The sequence below is a fragment of the Heterodontus francisci genome, chromosome 19 (genome assembly GCF_036365525.1).
Source record: "Heterodontus francisci isolate sHetFra1 chromosome 19, sHetFra1.hap1, whole genome shotgun sequence".
Lineage (NCBI taxonomy): Eukaryota > Metazoa > Chordata > Chondrichthyes > Heterodontiformes > Heterodontidae > Heterodontus > Heterodontus francisci.
This window is the reverse complement of record NC_090389.1, coordinates 8362334-8378035: the sequence shown is the minus strand read 5'-3', so window position 1 is coordinate 8378035 and position 15702 is coordinate 8362334. Positions and strand designations below refer to the sequence as shown.

The window sequence follows — 15702 nt, the reverse complement described above, 5'->3', positions numbered from 1 at the left end:
TTGTGTATATCGGGCGCTCTGCAAGGGGATTGTATATACCGAGGGCTCTGCAAGTGGGTTGTGTATATCGGGGGCTCTGCAAGGGTGTTGTGTATACCAAGGGCACTGCAAGGGGGTTGTGTATACTGGGGGCTCTGCATGTGGGTTGTGTATACTGAGGTCTCTGCAAGAGGGTTGTGTATACCCAGGGCTCAGCAACGGGGTTGTGTATACCGGGGGCCCTGCAAGGGAGTTGTGTATACCGGGGTCTCTGCAAGGGTGTTGTGTATGCCGAGGGCTCTGCAAGGGGGTTGTGTATACCAGGCGCTCTGCAAGGGGGTTGTATATACCGAGGGCTCTGCAAGGGGGTTGTGTATACGAAGGGCTCTGCAAGTGGGTTGTGTATATCGGGGGCTGTGCAAGGGTGTTGTGTATACCGAGGGCTCTGCAAAGGGGTTGTGTATACCGAGGGCTAGGCAAGGGGGTTGTGTATACCGGGGGCTCTGCAAGGGAGTTGTGCATACCAGGGTCTCTGCAAGGGGGTTGTATATACCGAGGGCTAAGCAAGGGGGTTGTGTAAACCGAAGGCTCTGCAAGGGGATTGTGTATACCGAGGGCACTGCTAGTGGGTTGTGTATACCGGGGTCTCTGCAAGTGGGTTGTGTATACCGAGGGCTCTGCAAGGGGGTTGTGTAAACCGAAGGCTCTGCAAGGGGATTGTGTATACCGAGGGCACTGCTTGTGGGTTGTGTATACCGGGGTCTCTGCAAGTGGGTTGGGTGTATCAGGGGCTGTGCAAGGGTTTAGGTTGGGTGTGGATGGACATTAGCAGGTTTCCTAACTGCTGTGTTACTGTGTGTGTTGGCTCACACTGCTGGAAAAGATGGTGGACCATCAGTAAGTTTGAGTTCTGAGGTACATCAGGCATTCCGCCAAGAAAATAGTGATAGGCAGAGTTGCCAAGAGAGAGTTGTCTCTGCATCTGAAGTGATCCGAAGTCCCAGGTCACCTGCCATGGGCCTCATAGACCCTGTGTTTTTGGATCCCCTTCGCGTGTGGAGGCGCCTCTGATGGAGGCAGGGCCAAGAGGCAGCTACACCTGACCCTGAAGCTTCATGACGAGAGCAGCAGCAGCTGGCCAGGCCAAGATGGACCCTCGTACACCAGAGAATCTACAGGACTCGCATCACCCACCTCCAAATGTCCCAGTGACACTGGCAGCAAAGACTAGGGCTCTCCAGGGAGGGCGCTACCAATTTATGCGGCCTTCCGCAGGATGATTTGTGACCTCTGGGATTTGGGGGTCACCCTATGTCAGTGGCCCTAAAGATTACTGTGGCACTTAACATCTACGCATCCGAATCTTTTCAGGGATCCACCAGACACATGTGTGGGGTCTCCCAGGCCGTAGCCCACCACTGCATCATGGAGGTGATCAATGCCCTGTTCAAAAGGGCTGGTGACTGTGTGTGCTACTGGACCGACCCTGACAGTCAGGCCGAGAGGGCCATGGGTATTGGGGCCATCGCTGGATTTTTCATTGGTGCAAGGTATAATAGACTGCACGTATGTAGCCATTAAGGCCCCTATGGACCAGCCAGCTGCCTTGATCAACGTTCAACTAGTCTGCAACCATTGAGAGTGTTTCCTGCAGGTGAGTGCCTGCTTCTGGGAAGCAGCCACGACACCTGCATACTTCGACAGTCCCAGGTGCCTCAGCTTTTCAGTTCCCCCTGATCGCCTTCAGGGGTTGAATTCTCAGAGACAAGGACTACCCACTGAAGACATGACTTCTGACGAATGTGAGGAATTCTTGCAATGCAGTAGATGAGAGGTACAACACTTGCCGAACGACCAGGCCTTTGGGCAGCTGGAGACGAGGTTCTACTGCATCGATTGATCTCATGGAGCCCTGCAATATGCCCCAGCCAGGGTCTTGCAAATTGTGGTGGTCTGCTGTGCTCTGCACAATCTAGCACTGCAGAGTGGGGAGGCCTTACATGAGGAAGGTATGCCTGAGCGACAATCGTCCTCCGACGAGGAGGACACAGAGGAGAGATGGGCGCAACTAGCATTGGACAATGATAACACGGCAATGGAGGCCAGAGATTTCGAATGACACACAAAGGAGGCAAGAGACAACCTCATAATGATCCGCTTTCAGCCACCCGAATGTCCACTCACTGAGAATTCAATAAGGACTCACCTTCATGCATGTCGTCTGTTGCCTGCTTTCCATCCGTGTTCCCTGAATGCCGATTAGCTGCAATGCACACTAGTGCCCATGGGAGAACATATATCAATGAGGTCTGCAGTCAAATTGCCATGATAATGAGGGCTGTGGTCACATTGGCACAGCACTACGGGGTAGGGTGGAAGTCAGAATTTCACAATTAAGTCATGATGGAACATGGTTTTTGTTATAATAAAAGAAAAATACTGTGGATGCTGGAAATCTGAAATAAAAACAAGAAATGCTGCAAATATTCAGCAGGTCTGGCAGCATATGTGGAGAGAGATGCAGAGTTAACGTTTCAGGTAAGTGACCTTTCTTCAGAACTGGCAAATATTAGAAATGTGAAAGGTTATAAGCAAGTAAAGTGGGGGTGGGGCAAGAGATAACAAAGGAGAAGGTGTAGATAGGACAAGGTCACAGAATAGCTGACCAGAAGGTCATGGAGCAAAGGCAAACAATATGTTAATGGTGTGTTGAAAGACAAAGCATTTGTACAGATAGGGTGTTAACGGACTGAAAATTGAACAGCCGCAAGTACAAAATTGAAAAAAACAGTGGGTAAGCAAACTAAACAAACTAAGATGAAATAAAATAAAACAAAAAAAAGAAAAAATAACTAAAAATAAAAGTAAAATGGGGGGCCCGTCATGCTCTGAAATTATTGAACTCAATGTTCAGTCCTGCAGGCTGTAGTGTGCCTAATCGGTAAATGAGATGCTGTTCCTCGAGCTTGCATTGATGTTCACTGGAACACTGCAGCAATCCCAGGACAGAGATGTGAGCATGAGAGCAGGGGGGAATGTTGAAATGGCAAGCAACCAGAAGCTCGTGGTCATGCTTTCGGACTGAGCGGAGGTGTTCCGCAAAGTGGTCACGCAGTCTGCGTTTGGTCTCCCCAGTGTAGAGGAGACCCCATTGTGAACAGTGAATACAGTATACTAAATTGAAAGAAGTACAAGTAAATCACTGCTTCACCGGAAAGGAGTGTTTGGCGCCTGGGATAGTGAGGAGAGAGGAGGTAAATGGGCAGGTATTACACCTCCTGCGCTTGCAGGGGAAGGTGCCATGGGAAGGGGGCGAGGTGGTGGGGGTAATGGAGGAGTGGACCAGGGTGTCGTGGAGGGAATGATCCCTTCGGAATGCTGACAGCGGAAGGGAGGGAAAGATGCGTTTGGTAGTGGCATCACGCTTGGAGGTGGCGGAAATGGCGGAGGATGATCCTTTGGATATGGAGGCTGATGGGGTGGAAAGTGAGGACAAGGGGAACACTGTCGCGGTTCTGGGAGGGAGGGGAAGGGGTGAGAGTAGAGGAATGGGAAATGGGCCGAACACAGTTGAGGGCCCTGTCAACCACAGTGGGGGGGAGTCCTCGGTTGAGGAAAAAGGAAGACATAGGGCAGCACAGTGGTGCAGTGGTTAGCACCGCAGCTTCACAGCTCCAGGGACCCGGGTTCAATTCTGGGTACTGCCTGTGCGGAGTTTGCAAGTTCTCCCTGTAACCGCGTGGGTTTTCGCCGGGAGCGCCAGTTTCCTCCCACCGCCAAAGACTTGCAAAAAATTGGCCATTGTAAATTGCCCCGAGTGTAGGTAGGTGGTAGGGAATATGGGATTACTGTAGGGTTAGTATAAATGGGTGGTTCTTGGTTGACACAGACCCGGTGGGCCGAAGGGCCTGTTTCAGTGCTGTATCTCTAAATAAATAAATATCAGAAGCACTGTCATGGAAGGTAGCATCATCAGAGCAGGTGTGTCGGAGACGGAGAAACTGGGAGAATGGAATGGAGTCCTTACAGGAGGTAGGGTGTGAAGAAATGTAGTCAAGGTAGTTGTGGGAGTTGGTGGGCTTATAATGGATATTAGTAGACAACCTATCCCCAGAGATGGAGATAGAGAAGTCGAGGAAGGGAAGGGAAGTGTCGGAGATGGACCATGTAAAGGTGAGAGAAGGGTGGAAATTAGAAGCAAAGTTGATAAAGTTTTCCAGTTCAGGGCGGGAGCAGGAAACGGCACTGATACAGTCATCAATGTACCGGTAAAAGAGTTGGGGGAGGGGGCCTGAGTAGAACAGGAACAAGGAATGTTCGACATATCCCACAAAACGACAGGCATAACTAGGACCCATGCGGGTACCCTTGGCAACACCTTTTACTTGAAGGAAGTGAGTGGAGTTGAAGGAGAAGTTGTTCAATGTGAGAACAAGTTCAGCCAGACGGAGTGGGGTAGTGGTGGATGGGGACTGGTTGGTCCTCTGTTCTATGTTTGTTATATGTTTGGTTCTGTATGCTGCCACCGTATTGAGTCAAGCAGAGAGGTTCTTAGACTGTAGTATTTAAACATTAATATTTATTTCATATCAACTATATACAATTAACACTAACCTTTGTGTCTCCTTCAAAAGCCACACTCCATCTGTTCTCGAGTCTCTCCCACATGGTCTGTTACATCATCATGGTGGGTTGTAATCTTTACACTTTTTCAAGATTAACCCTTTCAGACCCTTATACTACAGTTTTTACATAATAATTGGCACAAAAGAGTGTTTAATTAAATTCCAAAGTATATATTTGCAACACTCATGAATCCCCAAGTGTGGCTAGGTGCTTTTCTTAATATGTTTGTGGGTGCTCCTACACGGTGTGACCCCTGCACTAGCAGTCGTGCTGCAGGCAGGTTGCTGGTCAGGCCACCCCTTGGCTTGAGATGACTTCGGCGGCCAGCCTCTGGGTGTCTGACATCTGGAGGTTCCCGGCTGCCTGAGGGTTTCATGCACTGATTCAGGACTCTCCTCAGGCATCGCGACTGCTAGAGCTGGGCTCACTGGCAGAGGGGCTGAGGAGCCAGTGTCCACACTCGAGGGCCCTGAGGGGAGTCCCCAGATGTGGACAGCAGCCTCTCCTCCACCCTTTCAATGCTCACTGGAACCTCCCTGCTCACCAGAGAAGGACGATGAGCGGGAGATGTCTCCAGGCTCCTGGTCCTTCTCTCACCTTGCCATCACTGAGTTGAGCTCATGGCCAAGGCGTTGGTGTGAAGGTCCTCGCGCATCTATGGAATCTGGCTCTCCATGAGGGTTACCGACCTCTTGATGGAGGAATGCTCGTATGTATGGGACATGTTAGCACTCAAGGCATTGATGAACTCCTTCATTGTTTGTTTGTGGCTGCGCATGGCCACTGGCATCTCTGTCAGATGTTGCCTTACCTCTCCCTGCAACTCCAGCATGCCCTATGCTGTCAACAACAAAGGCTTGGGGCTCAGTGTGGGCCTGGCCACCCACAGTCCTCCGACTGTTAGAGGCGTCAGCTGCTCTGGCGTGTGTGCAGTGCTCTCACCATCTTGTGATTCCAATGCCAATTGATTACCCACTGAGGTGAAAGTATCTGCACTGGTGGAAAGTGCAGGAGAGTCATGGGATGGTGCATCCTCTGAATGGTCCTCCTCCTCAGAGGTTGACGGCTGTCCCTCTGTGGCTGTAGTCACCTGAGGATGCCAACCTGCATGAGAAAACAGAAACATGTATGAGTTAGGCTGCGCATATCCCATAATGCCAGTCATGTCTGAGGTAGCTCTCCATCATTCATGAATATTTTGTTGAACAGCAATGATCACTCGATTGCACAGGAACTCCAGTCTCCCCAACAGATATAGCGCATTCGCCCTTGCTCCCTGCCAGTTCTAAAGCCGCATCCTCAGCATGGCTTAGAGGACGAATGTCAGGGACCTCTCCACCAGTCCTGGTCGCCTCCCTCCTGTTATGGGCCCTCTTCTGCAAGAGGAAGGATGGAGAAATTATAAATTGGTATTAGTATCACCATGACAGTTCTGCTACTATGGGCCCCTGTGCCCAACTGGGAAATCTAGGAACATTGGAACAGGAGTAGGCCATTCAGCCCATCGAGCCTGCTCTGCCATTCAATACTATCATGGCTGATCATCCACTTCAATGTCTTTTTCCCACGCTATCCCCATATTTCTTTATGTCGTTGGCATTTAGAAATCTGTCAATCTCTACTTCAAACATACTCAATGACTGAGCTTCCACAGCCAGCTGGGGTAGAGAATTCCAAAGATTCACAACCCTCAGAGTAAAGAAATTTCTCCTCATTTAAGTGGCTTCCCCCTTATTTTGAAATTGTGTCCCCTGGTTCTAGACTCCCTAACCAGGGGAAATATCTTACCTGCATCTACCCTGTCTATCCCTTTAAGTATTTTGTAGGTTTCAATGAGATCACCTCTCATTCTTCGAAACTCTGGAGAATATAGGCCCAGTTTCCCCAATCTCTCTTCATAGGACAGCCTCGCCATCCCGGGAACAAGTCTGGTGAACCTTCATTGCACTCCCTCTATGGCAATAATATCCTTCCTAAAGTAGGCGGACCAAAACTACACACAGTACTCCAGGTGCAGTCGAACCAAGGTTCTATACAAGTGAAGCAAGACTTTGCCACTGCTGTACTCAAATCTTCTTGCGATAAAGGCTAACATGCCATTAGCCTCCCTATGCCGATGGACCAAGTGACCTCTTTCTGTGCCTTAAACTTTCTATGATTCTAATTGCTTGCTGCACCATCATGTTAGCTTTCAGTGACTTATTGACGAGGATACCCGGGTCCCTTTGTACATCTACATTTTCTAATCTCTTTCCATTTCAGAAATACACTGCACATCTGTTCCCCCTGCCAAAATGGATAACCTCACATTTTTCCACATAATATTCCATCTGCCACGTTCTTGGTCACTCACTAAGTCTGTCCAAATCCCCTTGAAACAGCTTTGTATCTTCCTCACAACACACATTCCCACCCAGCTTTGTGTCATCCGCTAACTTGGAAATATTACATTTGGTCCCCACATCCAAATCATTGATATATATTGTGAACATCAGGGGCTCAAGTACTGATCCTTGTGGTACCCCACTAGTCACAGCCTGCCAATGCAAGAATGACCTGCTTATTCCTACTCTCTGCTTTCTGCCTGTTAACCAATTCTTAATCCATGCCAGTATATTACCTCCTATCCCATGTGCTTTAATTTTGCTAATCAACCTCCTGTGGGAGACTTTATCAAAAGCCTTCTGAAAATCCAAGTATACTATATCCAGCAGCTCCTCTTTATTAATTCTGTTCGTAACATCCTGGTAACATCTGATATATCTCACGATGACATACGCTGTCATGGGATTTACTGGGCGTGAGCTATGAACGAGGATGGTGTGTGGCCCAGATGCAGCCAATGCATCTGTCATGATGAGGTTATAGCCTCTTTGTCATTGTGTTGGTAGTGGCACTCTCACCATGTTGCACATCCTGCCACGTAGTCACAAGCAAACCCCAGAAAAGAACATTGGAACATAGCACTCACCTTGGCTGAACACAGGAGGTCATTGACCCTCTTCCTGCACTCGACCCAGTGCGTTGGGTGACCCCATGGCTGCTGACCAGCTCTGCGATCTCCACCCAGGTTTGCTTGGTCAGGCTGGAGGACCTCTTCTATCCATCACTGAGGAAGAGAACCTCCCGGCTTTCCCTGGCAGCCTGGAGGAGAATCTGTAGTGAGGTATCACTGAACGCGGAGCTACCCTTTGTCTTTCCTCGGCCATCCTGTCCACTCTTCCTGGGGGGGGTGGGGGAGGTTGGGTGGTGTCGGAATCAGTGCTGTGTCTTTTTATGCTTCACAGTACACAGAGATACTATTGACTGCAAGGCAGGAGTGATTACAGGGCTGACAGGCTTTTAAAGGTGACACCAGCACCTGATCTGCTGTCAGTTGATGCTGTAATTGGCATCTCACCTCCTGCCCCGCCACATCATTGGGGGTGACCGGCGCCTCCATTATGTTAAATGCCCGCCCACCGCATAATCACAGTAGTGCGGCTGCACACCTGACACATGGGAACCCTGCCTTTTTCCTGGCCGGCAGGCTTATTAATTCAGCCCTATAAGTGCAAATTGTAAGATTTTACCACTGTTTGCCTCCACAGTCAGTGCACTTTAAAGATTGGGATGTAACGAAAGCTGTGCTAAAATGCTGCTGTTGCCCATAAAGTGCCAAACATGCTGAGTTAGCTGCTCTCGGCTGGGACAGTGGTAGAGTTATTACCAAGTAGCCTCAGTGGCCTGAGAATTCATAAGGAGAAGCCCTGCAGGGCTCCCATGCCTGTTTGTTATCTGGTGCTGACTGTGTAAGAGCAGATGAGTGGACAGGATCTGACTTGGCTGGGGGTGCCCAGTTAACCCCAGTTGAAAAGTTTGCCAAGCACTCACAGTCTAGGTGCAGGCATTATGAGCAACCACATGGGGAGTCTGGCATGATACCCAAGTAAGGAATCAGGACAGGAGGGACAACTGCAAGAATAGGACAATATTGTGTTGAATGCATTAGAATGAGACTATGAAATCATACACTGAATATAACACAGGCATAGTATGGGATTGTGGAATAACACACTGGTTATAACACAAGTATAGCCGGTGGGATTGTCAGGGTGCACATTTTGGTATTGTTTTTTTGAAAAAGTGTTATTTGCATAATATAATGATGAGCACAGCAGCAAAGCAGTAGCTCAGTTCTGTAAATATATCCTGCCTGTCTTTTGGAGTGACACCACAGCTTAACGCTATCTGACTTCAATAAATAAATCTCATGGCACACAGCCCTCAGCACACTTCCTGAGGTATATGGCTCTCTCCTTTTCAAATTTAGTATAATAATAGTTTCTGTCTGCACTTTTCTGATTGGTCAGTGGTTTGAATTGGTGGGCGGAGCCAGCCCTCAGCCCACAGCAGAAAGTTTATCGGCCCCATTTTCCACTGCGAGAGAGGTGAGTTGTGCAAATGAAAACTTTTTTTGACATTTAGAATTAGCTCCAAATGAGAGATCAGGTCTACAGTGCATATGTTCAAGGTTTTCATACATACAGTGAGAGGTGAGTTTTGTCTGCACTTGTGAGACTATAACATAAAATTGAGAGAAACTGAGATCAAATTTAATCAATGTAATATAAAATAGAGACTGAAATAAATATGACCAATATAAGATAGCACAAGACTGGGGTAAAGCATAATAGGACATAGAGAGAGACTGGGGTAAAATACAAAATAGAGAGAGACTGAAGTAAAATTTGACCAATATAATACAAAATAGAGAGAGACTGAGGTAAAATTTGACCAATATAATACAAAATAGAGAGAGACTGAGGTAAAATAAAATATAAAATAGAGAGAGATTGAGATGATGATGGGAGTGACAGGGATGGTAAGAGGGGATAGGGATGACATAGGAGAGATGGAGATGGCATGGGATGGATAGATAGGATGGGGATGGCAAGAGAGAGATGGTATGGGAAGAATGGAATGACATGGGGAGGGGATGGCATGGGAGAAATAGAAGAGATGGCATTGGTGGGGTGGCATGGAAAAGATGGAATGGCATGGGAGGGGGATGGAACAGAAGGGAGGGGATGACATGGGAAGGATGGATCAGATATGGAATTGATTAAGTATACAAATTTGACCGCAGGTTCAGGGCCAATATGGAAATGTGGTGGGATGGGGATGGTATGGAAAGGAGGCGATGGCATGGAAAGGATGGAATGCATGAAATGGGAATGGCAAGGGAGGAGTGAGATGCAGAACTTGGCATGAAAGGGTTCGCATGAGAAGGATGGAATGAGATGGGGATAGCATGGGAGGGAGGGGGTGGTATGGGCAGTATGGAATGGCATGGGATGGGGATGGTATGGGAGGAGTGAGAGAAAGAGGATGGCATCCAAGGGGTGGCATGGGAAGGATGGGATGGAGATGGCATGAGAGGAAGAGGATGCCATGGGAGTGATAGGATGGAAAGGATGGAATGGCATGGGAAGGATAGGATGGGTGTCATGGATGAGATGATGGAATTGGTTAAGTATACTAATTTGACCAGAAATGTTTTGTGGGTCTCTGTTAGTGTGAAATTATTTTTTTCTGCCGTTAACTGCACGTGTATTCTTTCACTTTGTCATCCTTTTAACCAAATACTCCACCTGTAACGAGTTCTTTATGTTGTCAGATGCAAGATAAATGAGATGAGGTTTATTGCAGCTAAACTATTATGTACAGTACCTAGCAAACTATTTACTGAACCTGTCTCTAGGTATTACAGTTGCAGAGTGACTCTGGCTTTGAGTCACATAACTGCATCCTGGTACTTCATTTGTTAGCATACTGAGATCTCAAAGGGACATCACTCTGAAAGGCAATCATACAATATCCCCTTTCTTTCCAAAGATAAGTGTTGTATGCTATAAGTAAAACACAAAAAATTAGATAACAAAATTAGTTATACAGGATATAGATTATAAAATTTACAAGTATAGAAGCTGAAGAGTCCATGTATCATTTTGGTGGTTTGACAACTCTTCTAGATCTTGTTATGGTATAACCTTCTGGGGATGTGGAATTCACCCTTGGCTGTTTTTGGTTTGCAGGCATGGTGTCAATGTGTTGGTTGTTGTCCAATTGTTCCATCACTCCCTCATCATTAGATTGTGTTCTTTCGAGTCCACTATATGCATCTGGAGTATTGTACACTTTTCTTCGTTGGCTTCGGTTCCTTCTCAAAACTGCTCCACTAGATGTTGTAATCTCATAGGCCCAAGGCTCGCTGCATACTTTGGATACCTCTGCGGGTAACCATATTCTCATTGTGGGGTGTATGACCCTGACCTTTTGTCCTACGTGTAGCTGAGGTAGTTCTGCCCCTGCATAGCGTCATGCACCATCTTCATTATCCCCTGTTTCTTGAGCAGTGTACCCTGCATCTCAGAGAATTTGGACAGATGATGGCTTGGCAGAGTTGTTTGCAATTGTCTGGAAAACATGATCTCTGCTGGTGACATATCCATATGTGTAGCTCTGAGGTGGAGCATGGCAACATGAAAATCTTGTTTTGTTGTCCTACACTTCAGGATAAGTGATTTGACTGTGCGAACCATTCATTTGGCAAGACCATTAGATCTAGGGTAATGTGGTGAGGATGTCACATGGTTTACACCCCATTTGGTGCATATATCCCTGAAAGGTCTGCCCGTATACTGTGGCTCATTGTCAAATGATTTCTTCAGGTGCACCGAATAGACTGAATATGGCACTCAATAGGCTGAATTTTACCGGCACCTTGATGTCACAAGTCACAGCACGGGGGCCGGTAAAATGCTGCGGGGAGAGGCCCGCCTCGACCCGTGAAATGAGAAGGGCGTGCCGCATATTACTGGTGGTGGCGGGACCTCAGTACAGCCCCCCACCCCCCCCCCCCCCCCGCCGCACGGCGGCAGCACCACTATTAGCATATGGTAAAGAGTACTTACCTTTGTTGATTATGCAGCCCGCTGCCTCTCCACTGACACTTACGGATTTTTTGCTGAACGGGCAGCCGTCACATGCCACCCCGCTCATGATTTGAGAAGCCGGTGGGTCCTCAGAGGCAGAAGTTGTCTCCAGTGAAGGTAAGTTCTGTTATTCAGGGGTCTCACTCTGCATCACGGAATGGAGGGGGGATATTCAGGGGTCTAACTCTGCATTCTTAAAGGGAGGAGGGGGGGATACACAGGGTTCTCACTCTGCATTCTGGAAGGGAGTGGGTCTGGGATTACTGGAAGGAAAGCTGTGCTGGCATGAAGGGATGTACTGTGTACCATCCCTTCGTTAACAGTGTATGTTCTGTGTTTGTGAGGGAACAATGGCACACTAGGCACCTTGTGTGTGCGGAGGGTGCCAGAAAGGGCAGGAGCAATAAGGTTATATGGATGGTGGAGGCAATCGATTCAGCTGGTAGGATCTTGATGTGGTCATACTGTGCCACTCTGAGTGTTGGCCAAGATGGGCAATGCCATGGCACGTCACATAGCTGATCCAGGAAAGCAGCTGATGTACCCATCAACACTAATCCATGCCCTGTTAGGAACCTTCGAATACATGCAGGGTTCAATTTTATTTATCACAAGGAAATAGGTGTGGCTTATCCTACATTGTGTGATCCTCTGCTCATGAGGATCTGTATGCGCCAGAGGCAATACCAACAGGCAGGAGTGATCCATGTAGAGGCCCCCGGTCATGAGAAGCAGCCCCTAAGGGGAGCTCACCATTACGTTTGCCGTGCATCTACAGGCCCCACATGACAAGCCATCGGATGTCAGAGCACCAGTGTCAGAGGAGATTGCGCATATACAGAGGGTGGTGACACGTCTACGTACCCTGCTCAAGGATGACCTGCAGCCCATGGGCTCCAGTGGATATCCCATGCCTTTGTTCCTCATAGTGGCAGCAGTTCTCAAGCCGGACACCTCTGCAGCCTTTTAGGGGCCCACGAGAGACCTCTGTGGGGTCACACAGTCAGCAGTGCACCGCTGCATCAGGGAGGTCACCAATGCCCTGCACCGGAGTGTCAGTGAGTACATCTGCTTCAGGACAGACTCTCACAGCCAGGCCCAGAGGGCCATTGGTTCTGGCACCTTTGCCAGAGAACTATAGGTTGTAATGTTCATAGATTGCACTCATGTGGCCATCAGGCCTACTGCCAGGCTACCACCTGCAGACATCACCATTAAAGGAGCCCTCTCAATCTAGGTGAAGCTGGTATGTGAACACTGCAGATGCTTGCAGCGAATGTGTGACCGCTTCTCAGGCAGCTGCCATGACACCTGGGTCCTGGCTGCCACCACTGTTCACTGAACTGGCCCAGATGGAGCAGTGGCTTCTTGGAGATAAGAGCTATCCATTGCAGACATGGCTCCTGACACCAGTGAGAGACCTCACCACTGCTGCAGAGGAGAGATACAATGCCAGGCACTGAGATACATGAGCCACCATTGAGCAGGAGATTGGCATGCTGAAAGAGCACCTCCAATGCCTGTGTAGATAGGGTGATGCCCTGTACTATGGCTGAAAAGACCAGCTCCTTTCTTTTTTGCTCTGCACAACTCTGCACCCAATAGGGGCCAGGCCTGGCATGATGAGGATGGATGTCAACAGGATTCCTCCTCAGACTATGAGGACTGTGAGGGCCGACAACATGAAAGACTTATGGGAGGGTAGATGGCACTCAGGTTCTGCACACAGGGCTAGCAGTGAGGTAGGGGTGTATGGAAGTGGCTTATCAGACAAAGGCTGTCTGCTCCATAGGAACCGACATGAGCTCTGCACCACACATCACCCTCGCTCACCTGCTGTGCACCAGTCCACGTCTGCAGCATCCCTGTGTAAACCATTAGTGGCAGCAGCTGACTGAGCCAATGTCCATGTCACTGCATCCGTGGAAATGCTCATGAGTAATGGTGGCATGGCAATGGTGTTATTGCATACGTTGGCTCTTCTGAAGGGCATTGCCATTACATGCTGGCATACATCATTCACACATAGAAGAGGACACATGTTGCTGAGGAACATTTAGTGAAAGACGTATTTACATTGCTATGACACCTGCGCATTCCCATTTGTGTCAGCGTGTTCTGTGTAAACCTCTGTAATACCTTTTATGGTCTATTTAAGTCTCACATCGTGGAATGTGCACATTTAAGATTATTCACCCAGGCGCAGCACGCCTACAAGCAGGAATATTACACCTGAGTGGAAGAAGAGGATCGCAATTTCACAGGACACTGGGACGCAGCAGGGTGAGTATGTGGCAGCAAAGCAAAATGTGCTGGGGTCACTCAACCTGCTGGATTTTTGCAGCATTTTCTGCTTTTGCCAGATTGACAGCAGCTCCACTTTTCAACAATCAGATAAGTATTCTTTGACAGCTGTCGGGAAGCAGGTGCTGGGGCGCTTATATTAGGGCCCCAGCACCTGCTGCACAGCTGTCAAAAACTCTCGCTGCGCCGAATGTCCCGCCTCTCCCCACTTAATATGGGGAGGGCGGCTCGGCACCGTGGTTATAATGAGCCCCCATGCGTAATATCGCAAGGGCTCTGCGGCGGCCGCTAAATACGGGCACCCCGCTGAGTTGAAAGGGCACCGTGCAGCGCGGCGCCTGACTAAAATTCAGCCCAATGTGTCTGCAACGACCATGCTTGAAGTGTTTTTTACCTGTCTGACAATTGTAAATTTGGAGAAATAATTGGTGACTAAGATAAAGTCGTCTCCATTAACGGAAAAGGGATCAGTGGCGATTTTTGGACCGAGGGACTGATGGAATCTAGTGAGCGTGTAGAGGTTCTTTGTGTTGTTGTGGCTGGTGGCTCTGGCATGCCTCACACATTCTCATTGACCTTTCTATGTCACTGTTGATCCCTGGCCAATAAACAGTGTCTCATGCCAGTGATCTTGTTTGCTCTGTGCCCATATAGCCACGGTGAAGTTGTTACAAGATGCCCTCTCAGAGAGCTTTGGGCACAATCACTTGTTTTCCTTTGAAGGTGATGCCTCTTGAGACACTGAGTTCATCTTTATAAGGCCAAAAGCATCTGAGGGTTTCTGGCACCTCTTTTACCATGTCATGCCAACCTTCTATGATGACTTTCCACAGTCTTCAGTTTTTTATTTATTTATTCATGGGATGTGGGCATCTCTGGCTAGGCCAGCATTTATTGCTAATCCCTAATAGGGCGGCACAGTGGCGCAGTGGTTAGCACCGCAGCCTCACAGCTCCAGCGACCCGGGTTCAATTCTGGGTACTGCCTGTGTGGAGTTTGCAAGTTCTCCCTGTGTCTGCGTGGGTTTTCGCCGGGTGCTCCGGTTTCCTCCCACAAGCCAAAAGACTTGCAGGTTGGTAGGTAAATTGGCCATTATAAATTGTCCCTAGTATAGGTAGATGGTAGGGAAATATAGGGACAGGTGGGGATGTGGTAGGAATATGGGATTAGTGTAGGATTAGTTTAAATGGGTGGTTGATGTTCGGCACAGACTTGGTGGGCCGAAGGGCCTGTTTCAGTGCTGTATCTCTAAACTAAACTAAACTAATTGCCCTTGAGATGGTGGTGGTGAGCTGCCTTCTTGAACCGCTGCAGTCCATTTGGGGTAGGTATACCCACAGTGCTGTTCGGAAGGGGGTTCCAGGATTTTGACCCAGCGACAGTGAAGGAACGGCGATATAGTTCCAAGTCAGGATGGTGTTTGGTTTGGAGGGGGAACTTGTAGGTAGTGGTATTCCCATGCATTTGCTGCCCTAGTTCTTCTAGGTGGTAGAGGTCGCGGGTTTGCAAGGTGCTGTCTAAGGAGCCTTGGTGTGTTGCTGCAGTACATTTTGTAGTTGGTACACTCTGCTGCCACCGTGCATCGGTGGTAAAGGGAGTGAATGTTTGTGGATGGGGTGCCAATCAAGCGGGCTGCTTTGTCCTGGATGGTGTCGAGCCTCTTGAGTGTTATTGAGCTGCATCCATCCAGGCAAGTGGAGAGTAATCCATCACACTCCTCACTAGTGCATTGTAGACAGTGGACATGCTTTGGGGAGTCAGGAGGTGAGTTACTCGCTGCAGGATTCCTAGCCTCTGACCTGCTGTTGTAGCTACG

At 48.6% G+C, this 15702-nt stretch overlaps 1 protein-coding gene across 8 annotated transcripts in view; it reads left to right on the top strand.

The window, feature by feature from the left end:
• The window catches only part of cacna2d2a (calcium channel, voltage-dependent, alpha 2/delta subunit 2a), a 1382174-nt gene that overhangs the window by 761399 nt on the left and 605073 nt on the right, over positions 1-15702 (top strand). The window lies entirely within an intron of this gene.